Genomic DNA, 12,943 nt, shown 5'->3' with positions numbered 1-12,943 from the left:
GATGTTTTGAGACACCTGATCCAGATCAATGTCAGGGCCATCACCACGGAGGAAACGCATTGACGATCCAGAAAGCTCTAAGTCAAGATGATCCTGGGGTACTGCTGGGTGCTACGGGATCTGCTGGCCGTTGTCTGCAGCAAAGACTACCGGGTTCCAGGTCGGCCATTCGTCATCAGCATTATCCACATCCATGTCATCATTCTGCCCACCATTGGCCTGCTGCTGAACTGCTGGTTGCTGCATATGAAGATTAAAAGCATCTGGGTGAGGATTGCCACAAAATACACCAAGGTTGCCTGCAGCCCCCTGTTGCTCTGCTTGCCAATTCGGTGCCTGGGGGTGAGGGCCAAGGACAACAGGGCCAGGCTCCGAGTGTGGCTCTCCATCAAAGGGCACTGGATCCTCTTCAGCAGGAAACGCATCAGGAAAGTGACCATTCAAGATGTAAACTGGAACTGTCCAAGAGCGACCCATGCCACCAATCATGGTTCCCCGCGATACAACCAAACTACGAGGGGCCCTGTCTGGGCTGAGGATAAGAGCTTGAGCTAGGATTCTTGATTTATTTTCATCATGATACCAATCTAGCAATCGACCATAAGGAGCCACCGCTGCTCTAATGTAAATATCCTTCTGGAAATCAAGCGGGAACGCTAAGAACATTAACCAATAGACCCGGGGGTAAGTGCAAGATCTAGCGTTGATCCCTTCATCATGCTTAACCGCACGAACAACATCATTATGACCAAGTATGAAAGGCGACTCACGCACAAGCTTATCCCTCTGAGCTACTGTACGTAACTTGATCATACCAAGGCCTAGTGGCGAGAGATGGGAAGCTGTAGCCTGAACACGATGTTCATGCTGGAGGAAATCGCAGACGAAGTTGAGAGTCGGGCGCAGCTGGTTGACCTCCTCCGGCATCGGGGTGATGGAGACTATGGCATAGTCCTCATGATCCCTGGTTGGTTCACCACCAAGAGCAATCCGCCCACGAGCCGGGCGATTCCATCCGTGCTCAACCTGAAGGCCGCTGACGAGGAATGGCCTTGGGTTTACAGGAAAGTTGGCCATGGTGCTGTCACCAGCGTGCGGCGGCACAGGGGGAGTAGGGTTATCTTCGGCAGGAGGTGGGGGTGGGGGGGATGAATGCGGCGGATGAGGATGAGCAATGGGATGTTCCTGTTACAGGTTAAGGGAAGGCGAAGAGTCCGGGGTCTCTGCACGGGAATCAAGGAGGATGGGTGCACCGCCGTTGGGAATTTTAGGTCTCCACACCAAGGAAGGTTTGGTACTAGTCCGGAGATTTCCACGATCGTTTTGATTGCCTTCCTTATTTTCTGCTGGTTTCTGTTGCCACATCCAAACTGAACGGGAACGTGACAGACATGTCCTCCTCGTGTGCCCAAACATTGAACATTTCCAGCAACGAAATTTACCCAGACATTTAGCAGATGGGTAGCCCAAACTAAGACACCGCAGGCAAGGAGGCCCACTACCAGGAGAATTCGAATTTGAAACATGGGCTGAGGATCCACGCTGCATGGCAGCATCAACACTGAGGCGTGATTTTCTCCTTGCCGCTGCATGCAAGGTGGCCGTTGCTCTCGAAGAACACGATCAAGACTGCAAGCAGATTTGAGTTTGGTATTCCCAAAATGAGATTGACTCTGGGACACAGCAGGGATCGAGAAAGAACCAAAGAAGATTTTCTCCGGGGTAGGATGAAGCACAGGAGAGAATTTTTTCCGAGGCGAAGGGTGGATCAGATTTTTATCAAAAGAGACCTTTTTCTGAGACTTTGCATCCATCTTTGATCTTTTGTACCGAACCTCAGTCCATTCTTTCTCCTGTTCAATCTCCCAGGCATGTTTCTCACGTTCCCAATGTGGAGTACCATCATTCCAGATTTGGAAATAACAATCAAAAGAGGAAGTGGTGACTCTGCGGAGCTTATAGATGTGAAAACCGACCTCTTTCGAGAAAACGGAGAAGCGGAAGTGATTGTTGCTTAGAAATTTAACATGGAAATCCAAAGCACGGCCTCCCAAACAGGATTGAAGGGCGAGAGCAACTGAATCTTCCGTTAAACGAAAGAGAAAACGCCGGAACGTGACAAGAAGAAGGAATGAACCGGTGACTTAAACAAACGACGAACCTCATCTTGGAACTCCAGGCCAATGTTGAAATCCAGACGCGCGGCCAAGTCCGATGAGGACCCCATGGCCGAAACCTCGACGTCAGGGGATCACCGGTGGGCATCATCGAAGGGAAGGGAGGTGGTGTCAACGGCGTGGGTGGAGGGGAGAGGGGGAGGGCGCCGGGAGACTCTCATGGCTTGCTGCTGAAAACTTCATTGGATTCAACAAGAGCATTCTCTAGCTATATATTGGTAGCATTTGTTGTCAATTGAGGCAGAGATACCCAATTACCTATATATATGCTATACTGCAAGGGGGATTCATAGTCTTGATTCTTGAATCATTCGAGCAAAATGCAAATGTAGTTCAAATTTGTTGCGAAGGGCTAACAACTCGTGTACTCCATCCCTTGTCTTTTAACCTTTATATATAAAATGCTTTAGTCATCAGACTTATACTCGTGAAATCAAAATATGTTTACCTGAAATGAAACCTAAATAAAATAATAAAAATCAGAAGACAACCTTTCCAACATCATCAGAAGATTTGCTTCAGCTTTTGACATAACTTGAGTTCCATACTGCTTTTGACAACTACCAAGTACCAACAGCTGTAACTATGTATCTTTTCTAAAAAAACAAGTTACAATTGGAACTATCTTATTCAGCAGGCATGTCGAAAGAGAACCAAGATCAAGCATCATATCTACCTGAATTTTTACTGCTGTTACTTGCAATATGTTAATGAACTGATACACTATAGCTCTTCCAAATTATAAGTCATTCTGTCTGGCGCAAGAAGATTGTGATGCGGTGTTTCCACACGCTAGGAGATCGAGAATGGAAGGAACTGGTGCTTCATTCCCTTACAAGAACAACGGCAATAGCGAGGGGATATATCATACTATATAGCAAGATGCCAAGAAGGCCGGTGAGGAAGAGGACCAAGCTGAGCTTCATGTACCGGGCTTCATTTGGCTGGTTGCATTGCACACACCTACGCGTGCAAGTTGGCGTGCTCCGCCGCATCTCAAAAATCAGTGCAATAGAAATAGATTTTTTTTTGGTGAAAACAGATAAGTAGGGTGAAATGAGAATAGTGAGTGCATCATGAGTGTATAAGGCCTTGATGTGATAAAAGAAAGGGAGTGTAAAAAGGCCTCTGTTGGGCCGCTGGGCCGACTGGTTAACGAACCTTCTCCTTTCTCAACATCGCATGGGACGTGATCGGACATAGGAGGCCTAATCTAAGAGGCCTTACGTCTCGCCCCAACAAGTCCATCCATGCATCTAAAATTGAGCTTTTAAGGATTGGGTGTCTCATATCGCAGCCAAATCAATATATGGGCTAATCTGGCTTCGTGTTTTGTTGATGGGTCGAAAAACCCGCTAGTTGATCGGCTAAAAAAGATTTCAATCCTCGGGCACTGTCATAGTAGCATCAAGTCGTTTTGGGGGGTCCTTATATGGTAAATTATAAATGGAAGGCCCTTATATGGCGCGATTTTAATTTACCACTATACGATAAATTACAAATACAGGAAAATATCACACTTTAGATGAAAAGTTATAAAAAAATTATTATTGCTTTTCATCCATTTTGATAAGATGTCCAGAACGACATCTTTTGAAAGCTTTGCTCGCCAACCGGATCATCACCCACCCTAGTATTCTCATGTCGTAGTAACACCCAAAACCATAAGCAACATGTCCTTGAAGTATTGCATGAAGTATATTTTTCTTTTTTTAACAACATCATTGCGCAAGTACCAAATTTCGCAAAAAAAAAGAGTTATGTCCCACAAAAAAATATTTCCAAAGACATTTGTAATAATTGGTAGCCGGCTAACATTTTATTATCCGATAGATGAATGATATGATACTCCCATCCAAGTGGCGCCTAAAAAGAATAGTAAAACAAACCAAATTGTACCCCTGTGGCAGGCCGACACCTAGTCCCCACTCTTTCGCTTTTCGGTAAACTAATGACAAGTTAAAAACATCTAGGTACTTAGCCAAGCCCAAAGCCATATAGTCCCCATGGTTGCACTGTTTTCAAGGTGATCGCTACACGAACTAGTCCTTACGATTGAGCTTTACTAACAACACCCAAACCAGATGCTCAAGCCCCATAGGTTCCATGTTACTAGCTAAAGAGAAACATTTTAAATATCAAAGTGTTAGCATCAGAGATAGCAGGGAAGGGGAATTAGAAGGCTTGGGGAAGAAGAAGAAGACAGGAAGAAAGATCACGCAAGGGCGGGCAGGGGAAGCATTGTGTATTGATCTGTTTCTGATAATAGTTGTCTCCCCTCTGTCTCTCTCTCTCTCGGTATTTGTACAAGGCCTAGGCCTCGGCGTGAATCACACAGGTGCAGCTGTGTCTAGCCTAGGATTTACGCCCACTCATGTCCACCGAATTGCACATTGGCGCGCCAGGCTCGGTCGCTTCTCCTCAGTTTTGGAATGCTCTGGTTCGTGGTGACAGCGTCGCGGTCTGGTCCGGCGTCATCCACCTGGCCGGTGACTGCGTCGTGTTCCACTCCCCTGGTGATGCTGACATCCCCTCCCGATGAAGACCTGCTTGTCCCTGGGCGGGGGCGCATGGAAACCGCTGCCGTAGAGCTTCAGTGTCTTCCCAGGTGGCCAGCGATCGTGGGAGATTTGACCATTTCACGAGCACCTGTGGCACTTATCGGTCGGTGGCGTGGACGCGCCGCTGAAGGATCTTCACTGGAATCTACAGCCCGTCGAGAGTGTTGGGAAGATCAGCCACCGGGTGAGATGTAGGCACCACCGTCTTAAGTTGGGACACATGGAAGACGGGGTGGATAGCGGACTCCTTCGGAAGCTTGAGCTTGTACACGACGTCACCCACACGGGAGATGACCTAAAAGGGGCCAAAGAATTTGAATGCTAGCTTTTGGTTAGCGCGTGGTGCCAGGGATGCCTAGACATATGGCTACAACTTGAGGTACACCCAGTCGCCCACTGCGAATTGGCGCTCAGAGCGAGATTTGTCAGCCTGTGTCTTTATTCGTTTCTAAGCCCGAGCGAGGTGCTGCTGGATCAGCGTGTTCATCAGGGACTTCTCTTTCATCCAATCATCGAGAGGAACAAAGTTAACTGCACTGTCTTTAGAGATCCCGAAATGATGAGGATGATGACCATAGAGAACATAGAATGGTGAATAGCTCAGCGAAGAATGCCATGTAGTATTGTACCAATACTCGGCTAGATAAATCCAATGGAGCCACTTAGCTGGACAGGCACTGACAAAGCAACGCAAGAATGTTTCCATGCATTGATTCACGCGCTCCGTTTGCCTGTCCATTTGTGGATGGTAAGCTGAAGACATCTTGAGAGTGGCACCAGCCAAACGGAAGAGCTCTTGCCATAGCTGACTCGTGAACACCTTGTCTCGGTTAGAAACAATGGACAATGGCAGGCCATGGAGGCGGTACACATTGGCGATAAATGTCTTAGCCATTGTAAGAGCAGTAAATGGGTAAGCCATTGGGATGAAGTGTGCGTACATGGAAAAGCGGTCCACAATCACCAGAATGCAATTCTTGCCCCCAGATGGTGGAAGTCCATCCACAAAGTCCATTGAGATGCTTTGCCACGCCATAGTGGGAACCGGTAGAGGTTGAAGGACACCCAGGTACTTGGCACAATTGGGTTTGGCCTACTGATAGGTAGGACATGCAGTAACAAACTGGTGAACTGAGGATTTCAGACCTGTCTAGGCAAAGAGTTGCTTGATACGATGGTAGGTTGCAGGAAATCCCGAGTGGCCACCCACTGGTGAAGAATGGAAAGCCTCAATAATCTTGTGTTGGAGGATCACATCAGCCCCAACCCAAATATGGCCCTTGTACCGAAGTAGCCCCTGGTGCATAGAGAAGTGAGGCTCGGAGTTTGCAGATATGGCTAACTTAGTCAATAGCTCCTAAGCCCGAGCATTAGAGTCATAACTATGTATGATGTCTTCGAGCCAGGAGGGCACTGGAGCTAATACCGTGGATAGTTCCTCTGGTTGTCTATGGTGAGATAGTGCATCCACAACTCGATTGTCAGTGCCCGGTTTATAGATGATGCGGTATTGCAACCCCAACAGTTTGGTGAAAACTTTTTGTTGCCATGCAGTGTGAAGGCGCTGATCACTCAAATGGACAAGGCTCTTTTGATCAGTGAAGATGATGAACTCACCAAGCTACAAGTATGAGCGCCACTGATCGACAACAATTACGATAGCCATGTACTCTTTCTCATAAGCCTACAAACCTTGGTTCTTGGGGCTGAGAGCTCAACTAAGGAAGGCGAGTGGATGTCCATCCTGTAGGAGCACAGCACCGACCCTATAGTGAGAAGCATCAATCTCAATGCAGAACTGTCGAGTGAAATCAGGAAGTGCCAGAATAGGAGCTAAGCACAAGCACTTCTTTAGAGTTTGGAACGTAGTCTCATGTTCAGAAGACCAAACAAACATAGAGTGTTTCTTCAACAATGTTGTCGGTGGCTTTGAGATGACTGCATAATGGCAAATGAAATGGCTGTAGAAGCCGGCAAAGCCGAGAAAGCTACAAAGCTCTTTGACTATAGTCGGGGTTGGCCAGGATACCACTGCCTCAATTTTAGCCGGGTCTGTAGCCATGCCTTTGGAACTGATGACATGTCCCAAATCATGATCTCGGTTTGCGTGAACTTGCACTTGGATAATTTGATGTGCCACTGATCCTTGGCTAGCAGAGAAAATACTAGACACAGGTGGTCGATATGCTCCTCAAAGGACTTGCTATAAATGAGTATATCATCAAAGAAGACAATAGCACATCGGTGAAGGCAAGGTTTTAGAGTACTGTTCATAGCTCCTTGGAAAGTGTCGAGCGCACCGGAGAGTCCAAAGGCGACCACCTTGAATTCATAATGGCCCACATGAGTAGAGAACGCAGTCTTATGCTCTTCACCTTCATGCAACCGTATCTGATGATAGCCTGAAAGGAGGTCCAGAGTGGAGAAATACCGGGCACCAGTGAGCTCATTCGTCAGTTGTTCAAACACTGGGATAGGAAATGCAGTCTTGACAGTGAGGGCATTGAGATAGCGATAGTCCACACAAAATCGCCAGAAGCCGTCTTTCTTACATACCAGCAACACAGGCGAGTTGGATGGCGAAGTGCTAGGTTGGATGAGTCCCTGTTGCAGCATAGATTCAACCTTGGATTCAATCTCATCCTTGAGGGCTAGGTGGTAATGGTATGGTCGCACTATGACAGGGGTAGCACCTTCAATCAACGGTATCTCATGGTCACAGCCTCTATTTGGTGGTAGTTGGTCAGGTGGACAGACCACTGATGGAAACTCGACTAGTAAGTCATGGATGACATGAGGTAACTAAACATTGGCAACAGTGGGTTGTTGAGTGACACTGAATAGCTGCACTAAAAGTTCATCATCCATAGTACTCCTAATGGTAGATTGCCTTGTAACCTGACAGTTGCACCCTTGTAAGGAATGACCAACCAGCGATGCAACCAATCCACCTTCATTGGACTGAAAAGCTGCAACTAATCCATGCCAAGAATTATGTCATAGTGTGTGAGGGGCAAGATCTTCAAATCATGAGTAAACTGATAGTGCTGAATAGTCCATACTGTTGCCAGCAAATGAGCAGAACACTGCATAAGTTCACCATTGCTACCCTAACAGCTAGTGAAGGGCACCAAACTGGGTTGACAGACAGTTGAGATAGTAACTATTGATTGATGAATGAAGTGGAGCTACCTGAGTCCAAGAGGATCAAGACGGACTGCTGCTGAAACTTGTCGTGGAATTGCAATGTCTTTACCCTAGATTGGGCTACAGTGTTAGAGGATAGACAACAATAGTTTTCTTCCATCTCTGGATCTTCATCGCCATCTGTTGTCGGATAGTCTACAGTGTCGTTAGAGAAAAAAGCATAGAGCTCATCTAGTACATGGAGTCCTACTTGCTGCGCACACTTGTGTTCACGATTCCACTTCTCTCCGTAGTGATCACACAATCCATGGGCACGCCGGTAAGCCTTGAGATCAATTAGCTTCTTGTCTAGTGATTTCTGATTCAGAGCGGGCTTGTTCGTAACCCCAGCTTGCAAACGATCTTGTCGGGGAGGAAGGGGATAGCCAGCTTTCTGATTCCATGGTTTGAATTCACGTTTCCTTAATGACTCCGCAACTTCTTCCTGCAACAACGCCAGAGTATATGCAGTATCCAGAGAATCGGGGCGCTGAACAAGAATGACAGCACGAATTTCTGAATGTAAGCCATCTAGGAAACGAGTGATGTAATGCAGAGCACTGGTATTGGCATCATAGGCTTTGAGTTGGTCAACTAGCTCAGAGAAACGATCAACATAATCTTGGACATAAGATATTTGGTGGATGCGGTTCATTTTGTGAATGAGAAACTCATGCTGATCGCGATCAAAGCGGGTATGCAAGGCTTGACAGAATTTAGACCATTTCATGGTCTTCAGCTGTTCAGTCACTGACTGAATCCAGCACTTTGCAGGGCCAAGGAACTACATGCGAGAGCATTGGATCCAAACGGAAGGATCAACCGAGTACATCTCAAAGTAATCCTCAGCGCATGTAATCCAAAGTTTAAGATCGGTGTCATCAAAGGTTGGGAAGGTCATTTTAGGTAGCTTGCCGGTGGGGTTATGGTGGTTCTCGGGTGGGTGGTTGCGGGACAACACCAAATCATATGCAGTGCCATGAATCTTAGGGGGATTTCTAGAGGAATTGTCCATACCCGTGACCGGGGAATGAGTATAGGTTGTGACAACCCTAAACTCATCTCCCGATGGTGAGGATCGACGTCATGCCCGTTGGGCCGAGCAACCTTGTAGCCAGCAGATGCAGGTGCGACGTGCCGCTCCGACTCAACTGGTGGCTCGGTGAAGATGGTCGGCTCGATGTGAGCAGCGGCGGACTCGAGCACTGGCTAGTCCCAGTACTTGTCGAGCTTGCTGATGCGAAGGCGGAGGTCATCAACGATGCCTTGATGCTCTTGGTGCCAGGAGGTGAGGTCGGAGGCAGCCTTCTTGATGTTGACGAGGCGTGTGTCCTGATGGAGCTCGGAGTCGATGATCCACTGCTCGACCACAGCGTCCACCTCCCGAAAGCGCTTGTCTAGGGCTTCATCAGCTTCGACGAATCGCTGGTCGAGGAGATCCTTCTGGTCGGAGAGCTACTTCTGGATGGTAGCTTGGTCAGCAGATAACTTCTGGATCTCTGCCAATAGGAGCTGCGTGTCGGGATTCATGGTGTCAGGGTGTTTGGGTTTGCGGGTGTAGTAGCGGGTGATCGATGGCTTGGGTGGGAGCGGTGGGGGCGGCGGCGATGGGGGTGAGAGATCCAGATCACGATTTGCTCCGATTTGCTCACGGGTCGGGGAATTATGGGCTCTCAGGCGTTGCTCAGCCGTCGCTGTTCGTCGCCGAGAGGGATCCAACCGAGGCTGTTTGTGATTGGAAAGGGAGGGAAGAAATTGCGATCAACCGGATTGGCTCTGAGTTGCAGATGTTAGCATCAGAGATAGCAGGGAAGGGGAATTGGAAGGCTTGAGGAAGAAGAAGAAGACATGAAGCAATATCACACAAGGGCGGGCAAGGGAAGGCTTGTGTATTGATCTGTTTATGATAATATTTGTTGTCTCCCCTCTGTCTCTCTCTCGGTATTTATACAAGGCCTAGGCCTCGGCGTGAATCACATAGGCGCAGTTGTGTCTAGCCTAGGATTCACACCCACTCGTGTCCACCGAATCGCACATTGGCACGCCGGGCTCGGTCGCTTCTCCTCAGTTCTGGAACACTCGGGTTCGTGGTGACTGCGTCGCGGTCTGGTGCGGCGTCGTCCGCCTGGCTGGTGACTACGTCGTGTTCCACTCCCCTAGCGATGCTGACACAAAGTTCCACAAGCCATCGGTCAAGATTAACAAGATCATCATACAACAAAAGTAACTTGTTGAGCAACTAAGCAATCCTACCCAACATAAAAATAAAGCCCAAGTGAAAGGAACGAGATGTTGCCTAGAGGAGGGTAAATATATAGGCAATTTTGAAGAATATAAAGCTTGCAACTGATAACAAGATCAGAATTCTTAATATGGGGTAACATGAAAACACAAATGGACAAAGATTATGCATATTTAATCGATTCTACTTGTCACCAAATGTTGCTGGACATATATATGGTGGTTCGATTTCTCCTAAAATCTACCAAAAAACCAAGAACTAATTGATCAGGACGAATCACCTAGAAGTAAACTTGAACACCAAAAATACAAGAAAAAGCAAAGAAGAAACCCGATTGATTTACCGAAGCTCAGATTCACCTACGTAAATACCACATCTTCCTTGAGAATATCTTACCCTCGTTCCACCCCAAGCAAGTCTCGTGTTGTTGTCCCTCCCTCCCGCCCAAATTTTCTCTGCTGCTAACATACGCAAGCAAGTGAGCATCAGACGGCCCTGAGCGGAGACATGTTCGACCGAGGGGTGGAACGAATGCATATAGGTGTGTATGGCTGTGTTCTTAGCGGAGCCTGGCCAGTCTAAGCATGTATAGGATAGTACAAGACTACTTGTTTGGTTTGCTTGTACTAGTTAAGCCTGGCTAGCTAAGATCTGGTTTGGTTGGTAGGATAGTTCTGGTATAGTCACCTCATCTTTGTTAGGGTGACTTTTAGCTTAATCACCTCTCAAGTCTGTTCTTGTTGGCATTCTATCGAACAACTGCTGCTCACACCGGCTCACCGCCCACCACCTTGCTCGTGGCTGCACTCCTGCCGCCACCTCGTCTCCTGGTGCGCCGTGGGGTGGGGGGGTGGGGGGGGGGGGGGGGGGGGGGGGGGGGGGGGGCGGGGGTGCCGCTGGAGAAGCGCGCCACGGGGGCACCCCGAACCCCAAGATCGACGGAGCTCGCATGTGGCCGGCGGGACCTCGTGCAGAGAATGGTAGCTGGCGAGACCTCGTCGGAGCTCGTGTGTGGGCCGAGTGGTGGCCGACGGGAGCTCGGTCGGATGTGGCTGCCGGAGATATGGAAGGAGCTTGCGTGGTGGCTGACGGGAGCTCGGTTGGATGTGGCCGCCGGGGATCTGGCGGAGCTCGCGTGGTGGCATTCGCACGCCAGGGAAGGATAGATACTAGCTTTAATTTGCAAATTAAAACTCGCTTTTCGTCGTCTTATATGTTAGTATTGTAAGTATATCTATGTCTGTATCTCTATCTCTGCCTGTACAACTAAAACATTCGTAACTATTTTATCCGCAGGTGCGACATTAAAGCCGCTCCATGCGATTAGATCAGGAAGGTAACGCACACTTGCTCCATACGATCAGCTCAATCTTCGTAACAGCCGCAACAAATCAAGAAAGCAAAAATCAATTTCTGTAACAATCGTGATCAATTCAGCGGAATAGTCCACACCACATACCCAAACTCCGGTTAAAAAAAATCTCCGATAAAAACGTGAACGGACCGCGTAAACCAATCTCACAAAACAAAATCCAGATCGTTCGAAGAAGTAGGCTCATAAAAAGATCCGACTCTAGGAATTAATGGAAAGAAAATCGACAGGGAAAAAGAATTTACACTATAACAAAATTCGGATCTACTCGATGGAAAAAAAACCTGCAGAAAAAAATACGCCGCAACAAAATCAGGATCAAGTACGCTCCTAAAAAGGATCAGACTCTAGGACTTACTAGATAGAAAAAAATCAACCGGCACAACAAAACAAAACAAAATCTCCGGATCGAACTCTGACTTTGGCAAGCATATTGGACACGTAGTTATTTTTCTAGTACTCTTCTTTGCCTGGACTTTACCAAAAAAAAAATTGCACACGATACATTCCACAATCAATGCAAATACATAAAACTCCTCCGCAGTCCACAGGCCTGTTCGGCTGGTATTAAAGCCGACTGAAGCTGTTTTGTTGTGAGAGAAAAATATTGTAGATTATAACCGATAAGCCGGTTGATAAGTTCAAGCGAACATGCTTCGCACCTAGCCGAAGTTCCCCTGGATCGTGATTTACTTTAAGAAATTGCCTGCTAGGGTTGGTCGCTGAAGGTTAGTTCTATATATCCTGCACATCTACCAAACACAGCAATGTCAACTATATATAATTTTATTCAAGTAAAAAATTACATGCGAGCAACAATATTAAGCAATATCTCAGCACTGCATCTGACGCATGTGTATTTATCTAGTATATCAATATATTGCACTGCGTGTACTATGCTACGCATCAGGGCCGATGAGAGGGCTAGCTAGCTCCAGCAGCTGGAGAGCTGCACACCTGCACTGCACGCATCATCATGCATGCGAATAATTGAGAAGACCCGACGGCCGGCCGCCGGCCGGGTCGCACGGCGGTGGTCGCAGTCGCAGGATGACGACCGCGCTCGCGTCGCGCGCGTCCACACTTGACACTCCACAGCCGCGCGGGCGCGGACTGGGACAGACAGGCGGACAGCCAATCGCGCCCGGGCCGGCCGGTGGAACGGTACGAGATCTGGTGGCCGGTGGGGAGCCCGCGCGCGGGCGGCGGCCCACCGCATTAATAACCGACGAGCGAGCGGGCGGGGGTCGCCGGTCGGGGAAAGGGGACGGACGGACGGTACTACTGCACAGTACACAGCAGGCTTAAAGAGGCGTCGTTTGCTACGGCTCATACCACGCCAGCACTGTGTCCCCGGCGTAGGCTCCGGCCCGGCCCTGCTGCAGGCTGGGGGCCGGAGGGAGGG

At 48.3% G+C, this 12,943-nt stretch overlaps 1 pseudogene; it reads right to left on the bottom strand.

Annotated features, from left to right (window-relative positions):
• Window positions 1–4,598: 4,598 nt before the first annotated feature.
• LOC136465234 (uncharacterized) lies at window positions 4,599–8,939 on the bottom strand (annotated as a pseudogene).
• Between the last annotated feature and the right edge of the window lie 4,004 nt (window positions 8,940–12,943).

This window comes from Miscanthus floridulus, chromosome 7 (genome assembly GCF_019320115.1).
Source record: "Miscanthus floridulus cultivar M001 chromosome 7, ASM1932011v1, whole genome shotgun sequence".
Lineage (NCBI taxonomy): Eukaryota > Viridiplantae > Streptophyta > Magnoliopsida > Poales > Poaceae > Miscanthus > Miscanthus floridulus.
Note: the sequence above shows the minus strand (reverse complement) of the source record. Positions and strands in the feature narration are given on the sequence as shown.